Raw genomic sequence first — 22,000 nt, 5'->3', positions numbered from 1 at the left:
TGTTCTGAGGGTTTCGAGCAAGCGAGTGGGGAAAAGTGAGCAAAATTTAACAGAGTGGGGATGAATGAGTAGAGCTAAGGAACCAGGGGCACAGAAATAAAAATCCCTACTAAAAAACAGTAAAAAAACTATATTGAATTTTTTCTATAAACTAAACACCACTGCCCTAAATTAACATCTACTTAATTAGTTAGTGAGGGAGTCCTGGATTAGGGGGTGTTCGGGTAGCCGGACTATACCTTCGCCGGACTCTAGGACTATGAAGATACAAGATTGAAGACTTCGTCCCGTGTCCGGATGGGACTTTCCTTGGCGTGGAAGGCAAGCTTGGTGATGCGGATATTCAAGATCTCCTACCCTTGTAACCGACTCTGTGTAACCCTAACCCTATCCGGTGTCTATATAAACCGGAGGGTTGTAGTCCGTAGGACAATCAACTCCATACACAATCATACCATAGGCTAGCTTCTAGGGTTTAGCCTCCTTGATCTCGTGGTAGATCTACTCTTGTACTACCCATATCATCAATATTAATCAAGCAGGAGTAGGGTATTACCTCCATCGAGAGGGCCCGAACTTGGGTAAAAACATCGTGTCCCTTGTCTCCTGTTACCATCCGGCCTTGACGCACAGTTCGGGACCCCCTACCCGAGATCCGCCGGTTTTGACACCGACATTGGTGCTTTCATTGAGAGTTCCTCTGTGTTGTCGCCTTTAGGCCCGATGGCTCCTTTGATCATCAGTAACGATGAGGTCCTGGGTGAGACTTTCCTCCCCGGACAAATCTTTGTCTTCGGCGGCTTCGCCCCGCGGGCCAATTCGTTTGGCCACCTGGAGCAGATCGAAAGCTACGCCCCTGGCCATCAGGTCAGGTTCGGAAGCCTAAACTACACGGCAGACATCCATGGAGATTTGATCTTCGACGGATTCGAGCCACAGCCAAGCGTGCCGCACTGTTTCGATGGGCATGATCTAGCTCTGCAGCCAAACAGTGCCTTGGCGGCCGCACACGCGCTGGCTCCGACCCTTAATTCGGAGCCCACTGCGCCAATCGAGGATGAGCGGTTGGACGTCACCTCGGGGGCTGCGATCTCAAGTGCGATCGAGCCGAACGCCAGCCCCGCACTCCGCGTGACTCATGACTCCGAGGATCCAGACTCCTCTCTGGACTCCGAACCCCCCGCGCCCCTACCGAACGAATCCGATTGGGCGCCGATAATGGAGTTCACCGCCGCGGACATCTTTCAGCACTCGCCTTTTGGCGATATCCTGAACTCTCTCAAGTCTCTCTCTTTATCAGGAGAGCCCTGGCCGAACTGCAGTCAGCGAGGATGGGATACGAACGATGAAGAAATTCAAAGCCCACCCACCACCCACTTTGTAGCCACTGTCGACGATCTAACCGACATGCTTGACTTCGGCTCCGATGACATCGACGGGATGGACGACGATGTAGGAGACGAACAAGAACCAGCACCTGTAGGGCGCTGGAAGGCCACCTCGTCATATGACATATATATGATGGATACTCCAAAAGACGGAGATGGCGATGGAACAGCGGGGGATGACACCTCCAAGAAACAGCCAAAGCGCCGGCGTCAGCGGCGCGGCTCTAAATCCCGCCAAAGCAAAAACGGTGATTCCGGCACGGGAGATAATACCACCCCGGATAGCGCCGAAGAACACCAACCCCAACAGGATTCGGCGCAGGAAGATGGAGAAGCCAGTCCTCATGAGAGAGCGGCAGACCAAGAGGTTGAGGATGATAACTATATGCCTCCCTCCGAAGACGAGGCAAGCCTCGACGACGATGAATTCGTCATACCATCTGACCCCGCTGAACAAGAGCGTTTTAAACGCAGGCTTTTAGCCACAGCAAATAGCCTTAAGAAAAAGCAGCAACAGCTTAGAGCTGACCAAGATTTGCTAGCTGATAGATGGACTGAAGTCCTTGCGGCCGAAGAGTATGAACTCGAACGCCCCTCCAAGAGTTACCCAAAGCGCAGGCCGCTACCCCGATCAGAGGAGGAAGCACCTACATCACCAGCGCACGACATGGCAGACTGGCCACCTCGCGGCCGCGACAGAGAGGCCTCTCGGCCCTCCACCCATGCCATGCCCCGACGCGGCTCAACTAAGGCACGGGATAATGCGCCAGACCTGTGAGACGTACTGGAGGATAAGGCAAGACAAACAAGATCGATCTACGGATCGCGTAGGCGCCCTACGGCACGTGATGATGATCGTCACTCCGGATACAACAAATCCGTCCGGGCCGAACACAACAGACATAGCTCTTCCGAGCTGCGTCGTGATATAGCCCAGTACAGGGGCGCCGCACACCCACTATGCTTCACAGATGAAGTAATGGATCATAAAATCCCAGAAGGTTTCAAACCCGTAAACATTGAATCATATGATGGCACAACAGATCCGGCGGTATGGATCGAGGATTATCTCCTTCACATCCACATGGCACGCGGCGATGATTTACACGCCATCAAATACCTCCCGCTCAAACTTAAAGGACCGGCTTGACATTGGCTTAACAGCTTGCCAGCAGACTCAATCGGTTCTTGGGAGGACTTGGAAGCCGCATTCCTTGACAACTTCCAGGGAACTTACGTGGGACCACGGGATGCCGACGACTTAAGCCACATAATTCAGCAGCCAGAGGAATCGGCCAGGCAATTCTGGACATGGTTCCTAACAAAGAAAAACCAGATAGTCGACTGTCCGGATGCAGAGGCCCTACCAGCCTTCAAGCATAACATCCGCGACGAGTGGCTTGCCCGGCACCTGGGACAGGAAAAGCCGAAAACCATGGCAGCCCTCGCGACACTCATGACCCGCTTTTGCGCGGGAGAAGACAGCTGGCTAGCTCGCAGCAACAACCTAGCAAAGAACCCTGGTAATTCAGATACCAAGGACAAAAGTGGCCGGACTCATCGGAACAAGCAAAAACACCGCGTTAGCAGCGACAGTAATGAAGATACTGTAGTTAATGCCGGATTCAAAGGCTATAAATCCGGTCAGCGGAAAAAGCCATTCAAAAAGAATACTCAGGGCCCGTCCAGTTTGGACCGAATACTCGACCGCTTGTGCCAGATCCATGGCACCCCCGAAAGGCCAGCCAATCACACCAACAGGAATTGTTGGGTGTTCAAGTAGGCAGGCAAGTTAAGAGCCGAAAATAAAGACAATGGGCTGCATAGCGATGACGAGGAGGAGCCCAGGCCGCCGAACAACAATGGACAGAAGGGATTTCCCCCACAAGTGCGGACGGTGAACATGATATACGCAACCCACATTCCCAAGAGGGAGCGGAAGCGTGCGCTACGGGACGTATACGCGATGGAGCCAGTCGCCCCAAAGTTCAACCCATGGTCCTCCTGCCCGATCACTTTTGATTGAAGGGACCACCCCACTAGCATCCTTCATGGCGGCTTTGCCGCATTGGTTCTCGACCCAATCATCGACGGATTTCATCTCACAAGAGTCCTCATGGACGGCGGCAGTAGCCTGAACCTGCTTTACCGGGATACAGTGAGAAAAATGGGCATAGATCCCTCAAGGATTAAGCCCACAAAAACGACCTTTAAAGGCGTTATACCAGGTGTAGAAGCCAACTGCACAGGCTCAGTAACACTTGAAGTGGTCTTCGGATCTCCGGACAATTTCCGAAGCGAAGAGTTAATCTTCGACATAGTCCCATTTCGCAGTGGCTATCACACCCTGCTCGGACGAACCACATTCGCAAAGTTCAATGCGGTGCCGCACTACGCATACCTCAAGCTCAAGATGCCAGGCCCTCGAGGAGGAATCACGGTCAACGGAAACACCGAATGCTCCCTCAGTACGGAGGAGCATACGGCGGCTCTTGCAGCGGAAGTACAAAGCAGCCTTCTTAGGCAATTCTCCAGTCCGGCCGTTAAAAAGCCAGACACAGCCAAGCGCGCCCGGAGTAACCTACAACAAGACCGCCTGGCACATTCTGAGCAGGCGTAGCAATGCGGCCCCAACCCCAGCCCTCGCGACATAGCGAAACCAGTGCCTCACGTAGATAACTACGCTCTTGAAATACCATGGGCACAGGGGAAGGGGCACCATAACGGCACGCCTGAAAATACGGCTTAAAACGTACTAGGGGTTGCCGGATTCTTTTTTAATTTTCTCTTGATTTCAGGACTCCATACTTCGGACGACCTGTTCGGCAATTCAACTGCCGCACAAATGATGCAAGATCAGGGAGGCAGACAAGCCATGCCGCATTATGGAACCCCAGGTGGTCTCTATCACGAGCTATATACCTGTTTTGAATACAATTCCGCGGCCTGCCCCTGGCCAGGACATGTTAAATAGTCCAATAACTTTTGCTTATAATACCACTTGTATCGTTATGCTCTGAAAGCAGCCTTTATATAAACAATGCATAGCTTTTGTCTATTTTCTGCATTACTCTCTTTTATATATGTCCATTAATGACATGTTGCACCCATACACTGTGATACGGCAAATACGCCAGGGGCTTAAGTACCCTTTAATATGGTGTGAGAAGTCCGTACACTTTCACAAGTGCGGCACCCCGAACTTATAGCACTATATGCATTGGCTCCAAATCATGATTTGGGTCAATAGTTGGGTTTGCCCGGCTCCTGTGTTCGGCTACGTTACGTTCCGCTCTATCGGCTAAGGTAGCACCTGGAGAACCACTGCGATTGTGCCCCGATTCAGACGGGCGAGCACCTCAGTGGAGAAAGCTAAAACTGACTGTCATGATGGGGCAAGAGACCAGTCGCTGTTCGAGAAGTTTTTCGGGTCCCTAAAGACTTATGCCGCTTCGAGCGAGGAGCCGGCTTCGTACGGCCAAAGGCGTGGATAGCGCCCCGAACTCGGTCTTCCGAACTAGGGGCTTCGCCGAAATTTAAAATTATAAAGTTCTATGGCTAAGTGAGAGTGTTCAAGCATTATAGTCCGATTGCCTGGTTCGTTGTGCTGAGCGCCTCCCGTGAAGGACCCAACCATGGGAAAAAGAGCGCTCAGGTTTATCCCGAACACCCCAGCACTAGTGGCAAAGGGGGCAGAAGCCGACGACTAGCCATCTCTCAATTTTTTGATAAACGGCCGCATAGAAAATAATATTTTAAATTCAACAAGCATTGCTTAGCGCCTATGAACAAGTTTTCAGCGCACAGGATAAAAACGAGCGAGTTTATTCAAAAATTACATCCTTGGTACATTCATCCGCCACAAGGCGGGCACCCTCCAGAACATCCTTATAATAGTTCTCGGGCTTGCGATGCTCCTTCCCCGCCGGCGGCCCATCCTACACAAGCTTCACGCCGTCCAGCTTACCCCAGTGCACCTTTGCAAGGGCAAGGGCCCGACGGGAACCTTGGATGCAGATGGAGCGCTTGATAACCTCGAACCTTGGACAGGCCTCCACCAGCCGCCGCACCAGCCCGAAGTAGCTCCCAGGCAGGGCCTCTCCGGGCCACAGCCGAACTATGAAGCCCTTCATGGCCTGTTTGGCCGCCTTGTGTAGCTCGACCAGCTGTTTCAGCTGGTCGCTCAAGGGCATAGGGTGTCTGGCCTCAGCATACTGAGACCAGAACACCTTCTCCGTCGAGCTGCCCTCTTCAGCTCGGTAGAATGCGGCGGCGTCGGACACGCTGCGGGGAAGATCTGCGAATGCCCCTGGAGAACTCCGGATTCGGGTAAGTAACAGGTAGTTTACTTTTATATTTCTGCTTTGCATAAAGAATGCCTTACCCGCTGCTATCTTTTTCATCTCCTCCAACTCTTGGAGGGCCTTTTGGGCTTCGGCCTTGGTACACTTGGCAGTCTCAAGGGCCACCGCGAGCTCGGATGTTTGCGTCTTTGACTCAAGCTCCAAACTCTCATGTTTTTTCATGAGAGCCTGCAGCTCTTGCCGCGCCTTGCCGACCTGAGCCCCAAGTTTCTCTCGCTCGGTGCGCTCCGCGGCCGTTTTCTTTTCGGCCTCGGATAGCGCCTGCTTGAGGGTCGCCACCTCAGTCGTGGCCCCTACAATAAGCAGTACAATCCTATTATTCTTTGCAATCACGTCTTTCTATAGGCACTTTTTTCTGTAAGGTATTTCTTACCTTCTTTCTCCTGGAGCTGCCGCTTGGCAAAGCCGTGCTCTTGCTCGGTCCACCCGAGGTCCTGTTTCAGGACACTCACCTCCGCAGTCAGTGCAGCGGTGGATAGCAGCGAAGCCTGCACACGCATATTGACTCCTTTTTTGTTAGACTCCCGCGAAATTTAATTGATCCTCTGTTCGGCTTTTCTTTCCGAACGCCAAACAAAGCATCAGGGGCTACTGTCTATGCGGTAATATTTTTATATATTTCTACTTACCTCGAAGCCTGTTAAAAGGCTAGCGCAAGCTTCAGTCAGTCTGCTCTTGGCAGACTGAACCCTCTGGATCACCGTACTCATAATAATACGGTGCTCCTCGTCAATGGAGGCGCCATCAAGCACCTCCAGCAGATTGTCCGGCGCCTCCGGTTGGACGGAGGCCGCCGGCTCGGAAGGCTTGCTCCTCTTGGGAGGAGTTCGCCTACCGCGGTCCGGAACTATTAAAGTTTTCGGCATGGTGTCCGGCCCAAAGCCGGACTTGGAGCCCTGGGGGGTCTTGTCCCCTTCACTCCTGGGGTCCGGGAGGTTGCGTTGCGGCTCCTCCAGGACCACCTCCTCCTACCCAGGAGCTTGTCGCGACACCACTTCAGCGTCGTCCGTAGCGCGGGGGGAGACAGCGGGCGGAACTGAGTTCACGTCCGATGAGTTCAGGGAGTCGCCCGATGACTCGTTTTGCTCGGCCCGGGGCGGGCTGCATAATTATGATCGACATTAGGGAAAGCTATGCAATAAAGGAACATCATGAGTTACTCTGATATCCGAACTTACGATTTCGCGGACGCTTGGCCCTGTCCGGCCACTCCTCTTCGTCCTCTTCGGCGTTGGGGGAGTAGTCCGTCGGAGGGGTCTTTCTCTTCTTAGACCCCTCGGCCTCCCCCGTTGGGGCGGCCTCCCTTTTCTTTCCTCCCCCCGCTGGAGGGGGAGAGGTTTCTTCTTCCTCCTCCTCGTTCTCACGGGAGGAGGGCATCTCGGACTCGTCAGACGACGAGTCCGACGCCACCACATTACGGTGTGACACTCCAAAAATTTTTATTGGTTTTCATCAAAAACTTTGTTGGATTTTTTTTAAAAGAGGCCATTTAAAATTTTCCAGAAAACCTTCCTCTTAAAAACTTCCTTTTCTTTGGCAAGGATTTTATTTTTCTTCAAACTATGGTGTTTGATCTTTTGAAACTTCTTCTCTGTTGGTTCCCTCTCAAATTATTTTGGGAGTTTAAATTTTTTCTTTTAAAAAGAAACTCTATGAAAATTTGGGATTTTCATATCTTGGAAACCACCCATGACTTTGTATTTTGCCCATGTGGTGAAACCCCTCCAAAACCTCCCCTCCTCCTTGTAATCAACCTAAGTTCTCTGTCCCAACTAATCCAAGCAAGTTTTGGATTTTATTCTAATTATTTTTCCCCTCAAATCATTTCTGCAAATTATTTGGAGCCTGAGAGATTTTCAAAGCAAGTACCCTTTTGCATTTGAGTTTTGACCTCAAACCAACTCTCCTGGATAGTCCTTTGTACCCACAACCCAGAACCATCTTGATCCACTCCTCCTCTTTTCAAATTTTTCAAATTTCAGTCTCTGCAAGTTTGGACCAGATTTGCCAAATTTGATGAAATTCATATCTACACTTCTCCAAAAATTCCACCAGAATTCAGGCAGCCTACTGGAGCAATGAGTAGCCACTCCACCAAAAATCAGCTCAAGGAAAAATCCCCAGAGGCCAAACTCTTTCTGTCGAACACCTTGCATGCACTGTTGCTGTTCTTATTCAGAAATATTCAGATTCAGTGTCGTTTTCGTTCGTCAGTTTCAATCACGCGTAGACAGTGCCCTTGGCACGTTCCTCGCTGCCTCTTCCTCCTGTCTGGAGCACCACACGTGTGCTTGGTGCCTTCCCGGCGTCGGCGGCACCCTGTCCCGCCTGCGCCGGCGTGTCTTGCGGCGGCCGAACCCCCGTAGCGACCGACAGGAAGCAGAACGGCGGCTCAACGCCGTTCGGCGCCGCCCAACGCTCCCTGGCTCTCCGCGTGGCCTCATGCACGCCAGCGCACCCCCGCTGCACCGTCGCCGTGGCCCGACAGCAATGGACGCGCTCTCTGCCGCCAACGGACCCGCGCCGTCCCGTTCCGACCAAAGCCTGCCCTAAGCTTCTAATCCAAGCCTGGTTAGCACCTAAATGGAACCGGTGGACCTCCGAGATGACGCCGAACTCCCTAAACCTCCCCAACCAAGCTCTGCGGCGCCGTAACCTTCACCGGAGATCCCCGTTCACGGCCACCGCCTCGGATCGCCTATAAAAAGGACCCCGAGCTCGCTCACGAACCCCACACCTTCGCTGCACCTCTCCAAGACCCTGCCAAGCCACCAGGAGGACCTCGAGGAGGTCTCCTCCCCCGACTCCGGCCGCCCCGTTCCGCCTCGGCCTCCACCTCGATTCGCTCCGGTGAGGCCGTCTCCGGCGCTCAAACCCCGTCAGTTACCCCCCTCTGGCAACCAGAAGTCTAACCCCCTCCTCAATTTGATCTCCGCAGCTCTCTCCGACGAGTCCCATGACCACCCGAACCATCGTCCCCCGGAGCAAGGCTCGCCGTCGACGTGGTACTCGCCGGCGAGCACCACCACCACCAACCGACGCGGAAGGGCGCCCTGAACAAGGAGGTACTCTCCGATCTCCCTGCCTCGCCGTGGATCGCCGCCGGCGACCACCGCGGCTCTCGGGCGCCGACGAGCTTCGTCCCCCGTTTGAAAGTTTAAACCTGACGAGTGGGACCCGCGCGTCAGCCTCTCAGATCTTTTTGAACGAATCGTTTTCTGAAAACGCCTTCGGGCAAAATAGGCTTTCCCCTCTGGGCTGGCGTATTCAAGACTGGAACGTTTTCTGTTTTTATAAGCTAGCCCCTGGAAACTTTCTGTTTCATTACAGATGAGTCCCTGGACAAAAACCTTTATAACTTTTAAACAGAATAGTAATTTTGATTGATTCTTTTTCTTTCCTCTTTAAAATTCTGTCTAGTTCTTTATCAGATTTATTTGAAAAATATTTGGAATACTTTTTGTGCTCCTCGTGGTATTTACGATAGCGCATATATTTTCTTTATACCGTAGATACCGAAGGAGGTGACGGAACCGCAAACTTCACCGAGCTAGGCTCCGACTACTCCGAACCAGGCAAGCATGTTTGAACTTTTGATATGATGAGTGTCTTGGCATGTTTTGCATTTAGTTAGTCTCATGGCATGTTGTTGAGCATACCGATGAACGTTATTTCCATGCATTGTTGAGGTAAGTGAGTTCGATAATCCATAAGTGGATGGATGTGAGTATGAATGGCCATGTGTTGGCATGAGGATGGGTAAGATGGCAGTGTTGTAGCATGCCAGTCTTATGCCAGGCTATATGACTACAGTGTCAAACCGTATCGGTCCAGTTCCTCCCATTTCCTTCCCTGTACTACCACATGTTTTCCGCAAGGAATATGGCTTAGTAAGTTGCAAACCGCTTTCCCGGTACACACCAAAAGGAGAGGCCGAGATGATGGTTCCATGGCCCTGGATTAAAGCCATTCATCCGGTCAGGGGGCATGGGTGTTTCCGGTTGGGACCGAGAGGGGGGCACCCCTTAGAGGCGCGTATATAAATTTGATCCCATGCTATTCGAGATTGTGATCTCCCCGTCTCAAAAGTTTTTCTTGGACGATGTCTAGGGTGATTCCTAGCATCGAGAGGTAGGATGGGTGTGTACTGGTTAGCTATGTTTTCTTCCGAAATACCGTAAACGGAACTAGTCCTTCGTGACTACGGAAACCCGTTGGCTGTGGGAAAATATTTTGTACAAACTCTGCAGAGTCATACATTCCCTTGAATCATCTATTCCATGTCCAAATTCGTATTATCTTGTTCCAACGGTGTCAGTTTGATGACAGAGACTCCGGTGAATCCCATGAGTGCTAAGTCCAGTTAAATGTTTAATTCTGTGGATGGACTAACCCGTTTATTATCATGAAATGAATATTTATTATGAGCATTATTTCCTTGTGGATAAAAGCCCTTTCTGCGATGTCGCTCAGACGTCCGACTGTGGCATTGTTATTATTTACTTTCCATAAAAGCCCTTTCTGTGATGTCGCCCCGACGTCCGACTGTGGCATTTCTTTTAAAGCCCTTTATGTGGTGTCGCTAAGACGCCCGACTGTGGCATTTCTTTTAAAAGCCTTTTCTGTGATGTCGCCCCGACGTCCGACTGTGGCATTTCTTTTAAAGGCCTTTATGTGGTGTTGCTAAGACGCCCGACTATGGCATTTCTTTTAAAGCCCTTTCTGTGATGTCGCCCCGACGTCCGACTGTGGCATTTCTTTTAAAGCCCTTTATGTGGTGTCACTAAGACGCCCGACCGTGGCATCATTTCCTTATATTTATTTGTTCACCTTTCGAGGCGTCGCTTCAGACACCCGATCGGTTTTCATTTATGTTTTGTTGGGATTTCAGGCAGACTACCGCCGTTTCCCTTTTACTTACTTCGTTATGCTAAATTTTGAATGTACATTGGTGAATTAATCGTGACGCATTTATGCATCCATTTGTTATATCTTACGTCCGAACTGTCTTGCGAGTACTTTCAAAGTACTCACTGGCTTGTTGATTTGGCCAGATGCTGACGAAGGCGATCTCATGGATGAAGAGTTCGATAGCGAGTCCGACGCCTAGAGGAATCCCAGTCAGTCTCGTGCCACCCTGGATTTGGTCACTGTATTATATCCGCTTCCGCTACCAAATAAATTCATCGAGCCTCACCTCGACGCTCGATGAGATGCCAGTTTTAGAGTCATGTATCTCACTCCCCGCGGTGTTTTTCCACCACCGCCCTATCCTCGAGTCAGTAGTATGCCTCCACACCACTGTGTCATGTCCGCCATTATGTATAATTATTGGCGTGCTTGTAATAATTTGGTTGAGCAACTGTAGTTCGACCGTGTAATATATTTTATGCTACTGGCTTATTGTATCAAGAATTTGTCTACCGGTAAGGAGGATTTTCCTCATACTGGACTCAAAAGATTGGTTTCTCAATAAACATTTTTATTGGAAAACCGGTCGTGACAAGCTTGGTACCAGAGCCAGGCTGACTGTAGGAAGCCACTAGGTGCGATCGCTAATTGGTTATTAGCATGATTGAGCCTTTTCATATTTTCTTGATTGTAGTCATTTTCTGTCAGTCAGCATAAATTTATGATCTGACCATGCAGAATTTTTGCCTACTTTTGTAGATGGCCGACAACAGCTGCGAGTCTCAGACCTTCGCCAACGTGCCCGATGGGTTCGTCAAGCTTCTTTCCTTCATCGTTCAGGTCGCGATGGGGCCATCTGTGCGCCTAGTCTTCACACTCTGCCAGCACCGAGTCAATGACAGTCTGACCATGCACCAAGCCACGGTGCAGTTCAAGGGAGGGCGTGGTGAGTTACGCCGCTTCCGGTTCTTGGGAAGTGCCATGGCTACGGAGAGGCATGCTATGCAGATGGCAGCCCGCGAGGCGATAGCTCGTCTCAGGGATGTCCTCCCCGTGATGAAGACTCGTCGTTACCGTTATCTTCCATGCCATGTGCCTTACACCTGTCACTACGCATTCTCCTGCCCCAGAGGAGAACGAGACGAGGCTTTTGAGATGCTCATTGAGTATCTCCGGGCCCTGGAGGCAGCCTTCGACAACCTGGTGGATGACTTCGTGGCTGCCCGCATGGACTCAGTTCATGGCTGTGCTGCCAACAGGAGGGAGCTCCTACCCACCGCACCGCCACTGACTTTGGTCTCGTCCTCAGCATCTTATGCACCTACTCGTCGCCTGCCTTCTACCGAAGAATTCAACCAAGTCACTGCGCCCACTCCAGCGCGCACTGCACCACCCTTCGCGCCCACTCCTGTTCGTGTTGTTCCGCCCCTGGCACCCGCTCCATCTACTCAGCGCAACACTACACGTATGGAGCCTATTAGTGAGGAGGAAGTCGAGTCCCCAGCCTCGCTACGCCTCACCCTCGGCAGGGCAAAGGAGATTGCCAACATCTCCGCCTGAGTACGCTTAGCCGCCATGTAATGTACCGCTTTGTATGATATGTTTATATGTACATAGGTTGTGAGAAGTAGCCTGTTTGCGCATCATGTATGATCTGGAGGAGTGCACTAGCCTAAATAACATGTCAGGATTATGTACGCATATCCTGAGTGATGTATTGTATAATTACTGCTCGCGTGTAAGATATGTAATGAGCAGTCCTTCTCCGTGCGCAAATCAATTTGTTTTTCTTAAGTAAGCTTGGTTATTTAATTTTTATTTGCCAGCTTTATGCATTTATGGAATCGTTTTTGCGACTCTTTTCGCTTTTCTTATGGGTTTTACAAAATATATCCCTAGAGTGAAAAATGTCTCGTCCTTGGACTCGCTCCATGCCAACTCCACCAGAGGAAAATATGATACACAACCCAGCAACGAGTTCGCACAGGGACAGTCAAGCCAACAAGACAGTGAATCGGCACTTTCACAAATGTGCCGCCTTTATGAGCAGAGTCAGCAACAACATCGGGAAATGATGAACCAAGTCATCAACATGGGAAATCACCATGGATAGTATCAGCAGCATTCCAAGTTATCTGAGCTACAGAAGACACGTCCCCAAACATTTTCTCATACTGACAAGCCTCTTGAAGCCGAGGATTGGCTTCGAGATATGGAGAGAAAATTAATTATTGCAAAATGTTCAGATCTCGAGAAAGTACTATATGCTCCGCACTATCTCACAAAAGCAGCTGCATCATGGTGGGAGAATTTTCTGCACATTCACCCCAACGAAAATGATATAACCTGGGATGATTTCAAGGAAGGTTTCCGTGGTGCACACATTCCCAAGAGTATTATGAAAATCAAGAAGACAAAGTTCGATGACCTCAAACAAAGGAACATGACAGTGTCAGAATACAACGGTCAATTTACTCTATTGTCCCGCTACGCCAATGAAGAACGTATGACTGAAAGCAAGAAGATGGAGAAATTCCTTGACGGTCTGGCGCCCGCGCTTAAATGCCAACTGGTCGTTCACACTTTTCCAGATTTTAAGACACTAGTGGACAAAGCTATTACTCTGGAAAATGAGAGACGTAGCTTGGAGGATTTACGCAAGCGAAAAAGAGACCAGACTACTCTTGCATGCAACCGCCGAAGCAGGACAGATTTTCAGAAAGGTGGGACACACAAACCTACGACAAACATCTCTCACCCAACCAAGAATTTCCATGCAGGGGACAAAGAGTTCACATATCGCCCAGGCGTTACTTGCTACGCTTGTGGAGAAGAAGGGCACTACGCCAAACAGTGCCCCAAGCCAAGGAACTCGACCCCGAAGCCAAACAATGGTGGAAATAATTCAGTGCCCAAGCGCAACAATTTCAACCCCAACAACAACCACAGGAAAGGTCATCTAAACCACGTGACCGAAGAAGAAGCACAAAATGCTCCGGATATCGTACTCGGTACGTTTCCTATCAACACAATACCTGCAACGGTTTTGTTTGATTCTGGAGCTTCTCACTCATTCATTTCGAAAAGTTTTGCTTTGCAAAATAATTTTTCGATGTTTCCCTTGGAAAAATCCATGATCATCAAGTCCCCTGGGATTCAGCAAGTTACTCAGAGTTACTGTCAGAATGTGGTTATTGAGTTCGAAGGATTGAAATTTTATGCCAATCTTATTGTGTTGGAAAATAAAGGACTGGATGTCATCCTAGGGATGGACTGGTTAATCACCAACAAAGGTTTTATTGACTGTTTCAACCGGACCGTAATTCTCACACACCACCACGGGAAGACAATAAAAGTATCAGCCAAGGAAAGAAAAATACCCCGGCAGCCGAGATTGAATAAGGTGGACGTTTCTGAGTTAAGCAAGGTTCCAGTGGTATGTGAATTTCCAGATGTATTTCCCGAAGAACTACCAAGCATGCCACCAGACCGAGAAATAGAATTCAGCATTGAGCTAGCACCAGGAACCACCCCCATATACAAGAAACCATACAGAATGGCACCATCCGAGTTGATTGAATTGAAGAAACAAATAAAGGAATTACTGGACAAGGGATACATTCGAGCCAGCTCCTCACCTTGGGGATCACCAATTTTATTTGCCAAAAAGAAGGATGGAACACTAAGATTGTGCATAGACTACCGAGCACTTAACATGGTCACAGTCAAGAACAAATACCAGATGCCACGAATAAATGATTTATTTGATCAGCTCGCTCAGGCCAAGGTATTCTCAAAGATTGACTTAAGGTCAGGATACCATCAATTAAAAGTGCGAACAGAAGATATCCCCAAAACAGCCTTCACCTCTAGATATGGACTATATGAGTTCACAGTTATGCCTTTTGGATTAACAAACGCCCCCGCATATTTTGTTCACCTCATGAACAAAGTATTTATGAAGTTTATGGACAAGTTCGTTGTGGTATTTATCAATGATATTCTGATATACTCCAAAACACCAGGAGAGCACGCGGAACATCTCAGGATTGTGCTAGGAGAACTCAGGAAACATCAATTGTATGCCAAGTTCAGCAAGTGCGAATTTTGGCTAAGACAAGTAGGCTTTCTAGGTCACGTGCTGACCCAAGACGGTATCGCAGTGGACCCGGAGAAAGTTAGGGCCATACTTGACTGGAAGGCACCAGCCAGCGTAACGGACGTACGAAGTTTCTTGGGAATGGCAGGATATTACCGCAGATTTATTGAAGGATTCTCCACCCTAGCCAAGCCAATGACGCAGTTGCTCAAGAAGGACAAGAAGTTTGAATGGACAGAAGCCTGCGAAAAAAGTTTCCAAGAGTTAAAACAGAAATTAACCACAACATCGGTATTAATTGTGCCAGACATACACAAAAACTTTGAGGTGTATTGTGACGCATCCCGAAAAGGTCTCGGGTGCGTGTTGATGCAAGAAGGCAAGGTTGTCGCATACGCTTCACGACAACTCTGCAAGCATGAGGAAAATTATCCCACTCATGACTTAGAAATGGCAGCAGTCATTCATGCACTTAAGGAATGGAGGCATTTCTTACTTGGGAATCGATGTGAAATATACACGGACCATAAAAGTCTCAAATATATTTTCACACAGCCAGAACTAAACTTACGGCAACGACGCTGGTTGGAATTGGTAAAGGATTATGATGTTGGTATCCACTATCATCCAGGGAAAGCAAATGTAGTGGCCGATGCTCTTAGTCGGAACCCCAGCTCCGACGAAAACAGTCTGCAAAGCTTGAGACCTGAATTCCAACAAGAATTTGCCAAACTCAACTTGTTAATGATCGCGGAAGGCACCATATCAAACTTGGAAATAAAGCCCGACCTTGTGGAGAAAATTAAAGAAGCTCAGCCTGGTCACCCCAGCATTGAAGGAATTAAAAGAAAGGTGAGTATGGGCAAGGCCTCGGAGTTCGTCATAGGCGATGATGGAATACTATGGTACGGAGACAGACTCTACGTGCCAAACATAGAGGACCTCAGACAGCAAATCCTAGCTGAAGCACACACCACCCCATATTCAATCCACCCTGGAGGAACCAAAATGTATAAGGATATTCAGGAAAGATTTTAGTGGCATGGTATGAAGAGGGACATAGCCACATTCGTTGCATGTTGCGATTCTTGTCAGCGCATAAAAGTTGAGCATCAAAAACCAGCTGGACTACTGCAACCAAACAAAATACCTGAGTGGAAATGGGATGAAATAGGGATGGATTTTATTGTCGGACTACCTCGGTCACGACACGGGAATGATGCCATATGGGTCATCACCGATAGATTAACCAAGGTGGCACATTTCATTCCAGTAAAGACAACCTACAACACTCAGAAGCTTGCCAGGATTTATCTCTCCCGTATAGTTTGTCTGCATGGAGTCCCGAAGACTATAATATCCGACAGAGGCACTCAATTTGTCTCAAGATTCTGGGATCATTTACAACAGGCTCTGGGAACTCAATTGGCCTTCAGTACAGCCTACCATCCCCAGACTGATGGACAGACTGAACGCGTAAACCAAATTTTAGAAGACATGCTGAGAGCATGTGTCCTCACCTATGGAACCAGTTGGGAAGAAACTCTGCCATATGCCGAGTTCGCATACAACAACAGCTACCAGGCCAGCCTGCGAATGGCACCTTTTGAAGCCCTATACGGACGGAGGTGTCGTACCCCGCTAAATTGGTCAGAGACCGGAGACAGCCGTATCTTCGGCCCAGATGTGCTCAAAGAAGCCGAGGAAAAAGTCAAGCTAATCAGGGACCGACTCAAGACCGCTCAAAGCCGACAGAAGAGTTATTACGATAAGAAACATCGTGGGGTCAATTTTGAACCCGGTGAATTTGTGTACCTACGAGTATCACCTATGAGGGGACTGCAACGGTTTAAGATTAAAGGAAAGTTAGCACCAAGATTCATTGGACCATTCTGCATAATGGCACGAAGAGGCACTGTAGCCTACCAGCTAGACTTACCCGAAGACTTGTCCGACATTCACGACGTGTTCCACGTCTCTCAATTAAGGAAGTGCGTAAGCAAACCAGAGAAGCAAGTATCCCATGAGAACATTGACGTGCAGCCAGACCTCACTTATCGAGAACGCCCAGTAAAAATATTAGAGGAGTCTGAAAGGAGAACCCGACAGAAGACCATCAAGTTTTTCAGAGTTCAGTGGAGCAATCACACCGAAAGTGAAGGAACTTGGGAAAGAGAGGATTTTCTTCGGACAGAACATCCACACTTATTTAAGGATCAGCTGAAATCTCGGGGACGAGATTTTTCCTAAGGGGGTAGGTGTTGTGACACTCCAAAAATTTTTATTGGTTTTCATCAAAAACTTTGTTGGATTTTTTTTTAAAAGAGGCCATTTAAAATTTTCCAGAAAACCTTCCTCTTAAAAATTTCCTTTTCTTTGGCAAGGATTTTATTTTTCTTCAAACTATGGTGTTTGATCTTTTGAAACTTCTTCTCTGTTTGTTCCCTCTCAAATTATTTTGGGAGTTTAATCTTTTTCTTTTAAAAAGAAACTCTATGAAAATTTGGGATTTTCATATCTTGGAAACCACCCATGACTTTGTATTTTGCCCATGTGGTGAAACCCCTCCAAAACCTCCCCTCCTCCTTGTAATCAACCTAAGTTCTCTGTCCCAACTAATCCAAGCAAGTTTTGGATTTTATTCTAATTATTTTTCCCCTCAAATCATTTCTGCAAATTATTTGGAGCCTGAGAAATTTTCAAAGCAAGTACCCTTTTGCATTTGAGTTTTGACCTCAAACCAACTCTCCTGGATAGTCCTTTGTACCCACAACCCAGAACCATCTTGATCCACTCCTCCTCTTTTCAAATTTTTCAAATTTCAGTCTCTGCAAGTTTGGACCAGATTTGCCAAATTTGATGAAATTCATATCTACACTTCTCCAAAAATTCCACCAGAATTCAGGCAGCCTACTGGAGCAATGAGTAGCCACTCCACCAAAAATCAGCTCAAGGAAAAATCCCCAGAGGCCAAACTCTTTCTGTCGAACACCTTGCATGCACTGTTGCTGTTCTTATTCAGAAATATTCAGATTCAGTGTCGTTTTCGTTCGTCAGTTTCAATCACGCGTAGACAGTGCCCTTGGCACGTTCCTCGCCACCTCTTCCTCCTGTCTGGAGCACCACACGTGCGCTTGGCGCCTTCCCGGCGTCGGCGGCGCCCTGGCCCGACTGCACCGGCGTGTCTTGCGGTGGCCGAACCCCCGTAGCGACCGACAGGAAGCAGAACGGCGGCTCAACGCCGTTCGGCGCCGCCCAACGCTCCCTGGCTCTCCGCGTGGCCTCATGCACACCAGCGCACCCCCGCTGCACCGTCGCCGTGGCCCGACAGCAATGGACGCGCTCTCTGCCACCAACGGACCCGCGCCGTCCCGTTCCGACCAAAGCCTGCCCTAAGCTTCTAATCCAAGCCTGGTTAGCACCTAAATGGAACCGGTGGACCTCCGAGATGACACCCAACTCCCTAAACCTCCCCGACCAAGCTCTGCGCCGCCGTAACCTTCACCGGAGATCCCCGTTCACGGCCACCGCCTCGGATCGCCTATAAAAAGGACCCCGAGCTCGCTCACGAACCCCACACCTTCGCTGCACCTCTCCAAGACCCTGCCAAGCCACCAGGAGGACCTCGAGGAGGTCTCCTCCCCCGACTCCGGCCGCCCCGTTCCGCCTCGGCCTCCACCTCGATTCGCTTCGGTGAGGCCGTCTCCGGCGCTTAAACCCCGTCAGTTACCCCCTCTAGCTACCAAAAGTCTAACCCCCTCCTCAATTTGATCTCCGCAGCTCTCTCCGACGAGTCCCACGACCACCCGAACCACCGTCCGCCGGAGCAAGGCTCGCCGTCGACGTGGTACTCGCCGGCGACCACCACCGCCACCAACCGACGCGGAAGGACGCCCTGAACACGGAGGTACTCTCCGATCTCCCTGCCTCGCCGTGGATCGCCACCGGCGACCACCGCGGCTCTCGGGCGCCGACGAGCTTCGTCCCCCGTTTGAAAGTTTAAACCTGACGAGTGGGACCCGCCCGTCAGCCTCTCAGATCTTTTTAAACGAATCGTTTTCTGAAAACGCCTTCGGGCAAAATAGGCTTTCCCCTCTGGGCTGGCGTATTCAAGACTGGAACGTTTTCTGTTTTTATAAGCTAGCCCCTGGAAACTTTCTGTTTCATTACAGATGAGTCCCTGGACAAAAACCTTTATAACTTCTAAACAGAATAGTAATTTTGATTGATTCTTTTTCTGTCCTCTTTAAAATTCTGTCTAGTTTTTTATCAGATTTATTTGAAAAATATTTGGAATACTTTTTGTGCTCCTCGTGGTATTTACGATAGCGCATATATTTTCTTTATACCGTAGATACCGAAGGAGGTGACGGAACCGCAAACTTCACCGAGCTAGGCTCCGACTACTCCGAACCAGGCAAGCATGTTTGAACTTTTGATATGATGAGTGTCTTGGCATGTTTTGCATTTAGTTAGTCTCATGGCATGTTGTTGAGCATACCGATGAACGTTATTTCCATGCATTGTTGAGGTAAGTGAGTTCGATGATCCATAAGTGGATGGATGTGAGTATGAATGGCCATGTGTTGGCATGAGGATGGGTAAGATGGCAGTGTTGTAGCATGCCAGTCTTATGCCAGGCTATATGACTACAGTGTCAAACCGTATCGGTCCAGTTCCTCCCATTTCCTTCCCTGTACTACCACATGTTTTCCGCAAGGAATATGGCTTAGTAAGTTGCAAACCGCTTTCCCGGTACACACCAAAAGGAGAGGCCGAGATGATGGTTCCATGGCCCTGGATTAAAGCCATTCATCCGGTCAGGGGGCATGGGTGTTTCCGGTTGGGACCGAGAGGGGGGCACCCCTTAGACGCGCGTATATAAATTTGATCCCATGCTATTCGAGATTGTGATCTCCCCGTCTCAAAAGTTTTTCTTGGACGATGTCTAGGGTGATTCCTAGCATCGAGAGGTAGGATGGGTGTGTACTGGTTAGCTATGTTTTCTTCCGAAATACCGTAAACGGAACTAGTCCTTCGTGACTACGGAAACCCGTTGGCTGTGGGAAAATATTTTGTACAAACTCTGCAGAGTCATACATTCCCTTGAATCATCTATTCCATGTCCAAATTCGTATTATCTTGTTCCAACGGTGTCAGTTTGATGACAGAGACTCCGGTGAATCCCATGAGTGCTAAGTCCAGTTAAATGTTTAATTCTGTGGATGGACTAACCCGTTTATTATCATGAAATGAATATTTATTATGAGCATTATTTCCTTGTGGATAAAAGCCCTTTCTGCGATGTCGCTCAGACGTCCGACTGTGGCATTGTTATTATTTACTTTCCATAAAAGCCCTTTCTGTGATGTCGCCCCGACGTCCGACTGTGGCATTTCTTTTAAAGCCCTTTATGTGGTGTCGCTAAGACGCCCGACTGTGGCATTTCTTTTAAAAGCCTTTTCTGTGATGTCGCCCCGACGTCCGACTGTGGCATTTCTTTTAAAGGCCTTTATGTGGTGTTGCTAAGACGCCCGACTATGGCATTTCTTTTAAAGCCCTTTCTGTGATGTCGCCCCGACGTCCGACTGTGGCATTTCTTTTAAAGCCCTTTCTGTGGTGTCGCTAAGACGCCCGACTGTGGCATCATTTCCTTATATTTATTTGTTCACCTTTCGAGGCGTCGCTTCAGACACCCGATCGGTTTTCATTTATGTTTTGTTGGGATTTCAGGCGGACTACCGCCGTTTCCCTTTTACTTACTTCGTTATGCTAAATTTTGAATGTACATTGGTGAATTAATCGTGACGCATTCATGCATCCATTTGTTATATCTTACGTCCGAACTGTCTTGCGAGTACTTTCAAAGTACTCACTGGCTTGTTGATTTGGCCAGATGCTGACGAAGGCGATCTCATGGATGAAGAGTTCGATAGCGAGTCCGACGCCTAGAGGAATCCCAGTCAGTCTCATGCCACCCTGGATTTGGTCACTGTATTATATCCGCTTCCGCTACCAAATAAATTCATCGAGCCTCACCTCGACGCTCGATGAGATGCCAGTTTTAGAGTCATGTATCTCACTCCCCGCGGTGTTTTTCCACCACCGCCCTATCCTCGAGTCAGTAGTATGCCTCCACACCACTGTGTCATGTCCGCCATTATGTATAATTATTGGCGTGCTTGTAATAATTTGGTTGAGCAACCGTAGTTCGACCCTGTAATATATTTTATGCTACTGGCTTATTGTATCAAGAATTTGTCTACCGGTAAGGAGGATTTTCCTCATACTGGACTCAAAAGATTGGTTTCTCAATAAACATTTTTATCGGAAAACCGGTCGTGACATACGGCCACTCTTTCGAGTCCCCGTGGCCTTCTTCTTCTTGGCCTTCTTCTCCGGCACCACGTAAGGTGCCGGAACCAGCAGCCTCTAGCAGAGCAAGGGCTGGGTCTTCGTGCAAGGGAGCCGGACAGTTAATTGGTCCGGATATCGCCTGCCAAGCCTGTCAAAGGTAAGGGAGTTCAGATCCCGCATAGAGTCAAACTATGAAAAAACTTAACATCCTCTGAAGGGTGAAAATAGCTTGCCTCGCTAGCGTGACGCTGCGAGCTGTATCCGCGGTCCTCGGAAGCGGATGTGGGAGCCTAGGCACCTTTGATTAGCACCTTCCAGACGTCTTCGTACATCATGTCGAAGAGCCTATTAAGGGTTCGGTGTTGTGCCGGGTCGAACTCCCACAGAGTAAAGTCCCGTTGTTGACACGGGAGGATTCGGCGAACGAGCATGACCTGGATTACATTTACAAGCCTCATTGGCTTGTTTACCAGGGACTGGATGCATGTCTTCAGTCCGGTCACCTCTCCCTCATTGCCCCATGATAGGCCCGTCTCTTTCCAGGACGTGAGCCGCGTGGGGGGTCTGGATCGGATCTTAGGGGCTGCGATCCATTCCGGATCGCGTGGCTCGGTGATGTAAAACCACCCGGCTTGCCACCCCTTTAGGGTCTCCACAAAGGAGCCCTCGAACCACAGGACGTTGGCAATTTTTTCCGCCATGGCGCCTCCGCACTCCGCCTGGTTGCCGCGCACCACCTTGGGCTTGACGTTGAAGGTCTTGAGCCAGAGGCCGAAATGGGGGCGGACACAGAGGAAGGCCTCGCACACGACGATAAACGCCGACATGTTAAGGATGAAGTTCGGGGCCAGATCATGGAAATCTAGGCCATAGTAGAACAT

The sequence above is a fragment of the Triticum urartu genome, chromosome 2A, assembly GCF_056163025.1.
Source record: "Triticum urartu cultivar PI428250 chromosome 2A, HENAU_Tu73, whole genome shotgun sequence".
Taxonomy (NCBI): Eukaryota; Viridiplantae; Streptophyta; class Magnoliopsida; order Poales; family Poaceae; genus Triticum; species Triticum urartu.
Note: the sequence above shows the minus strand (reverse complement) of the source record.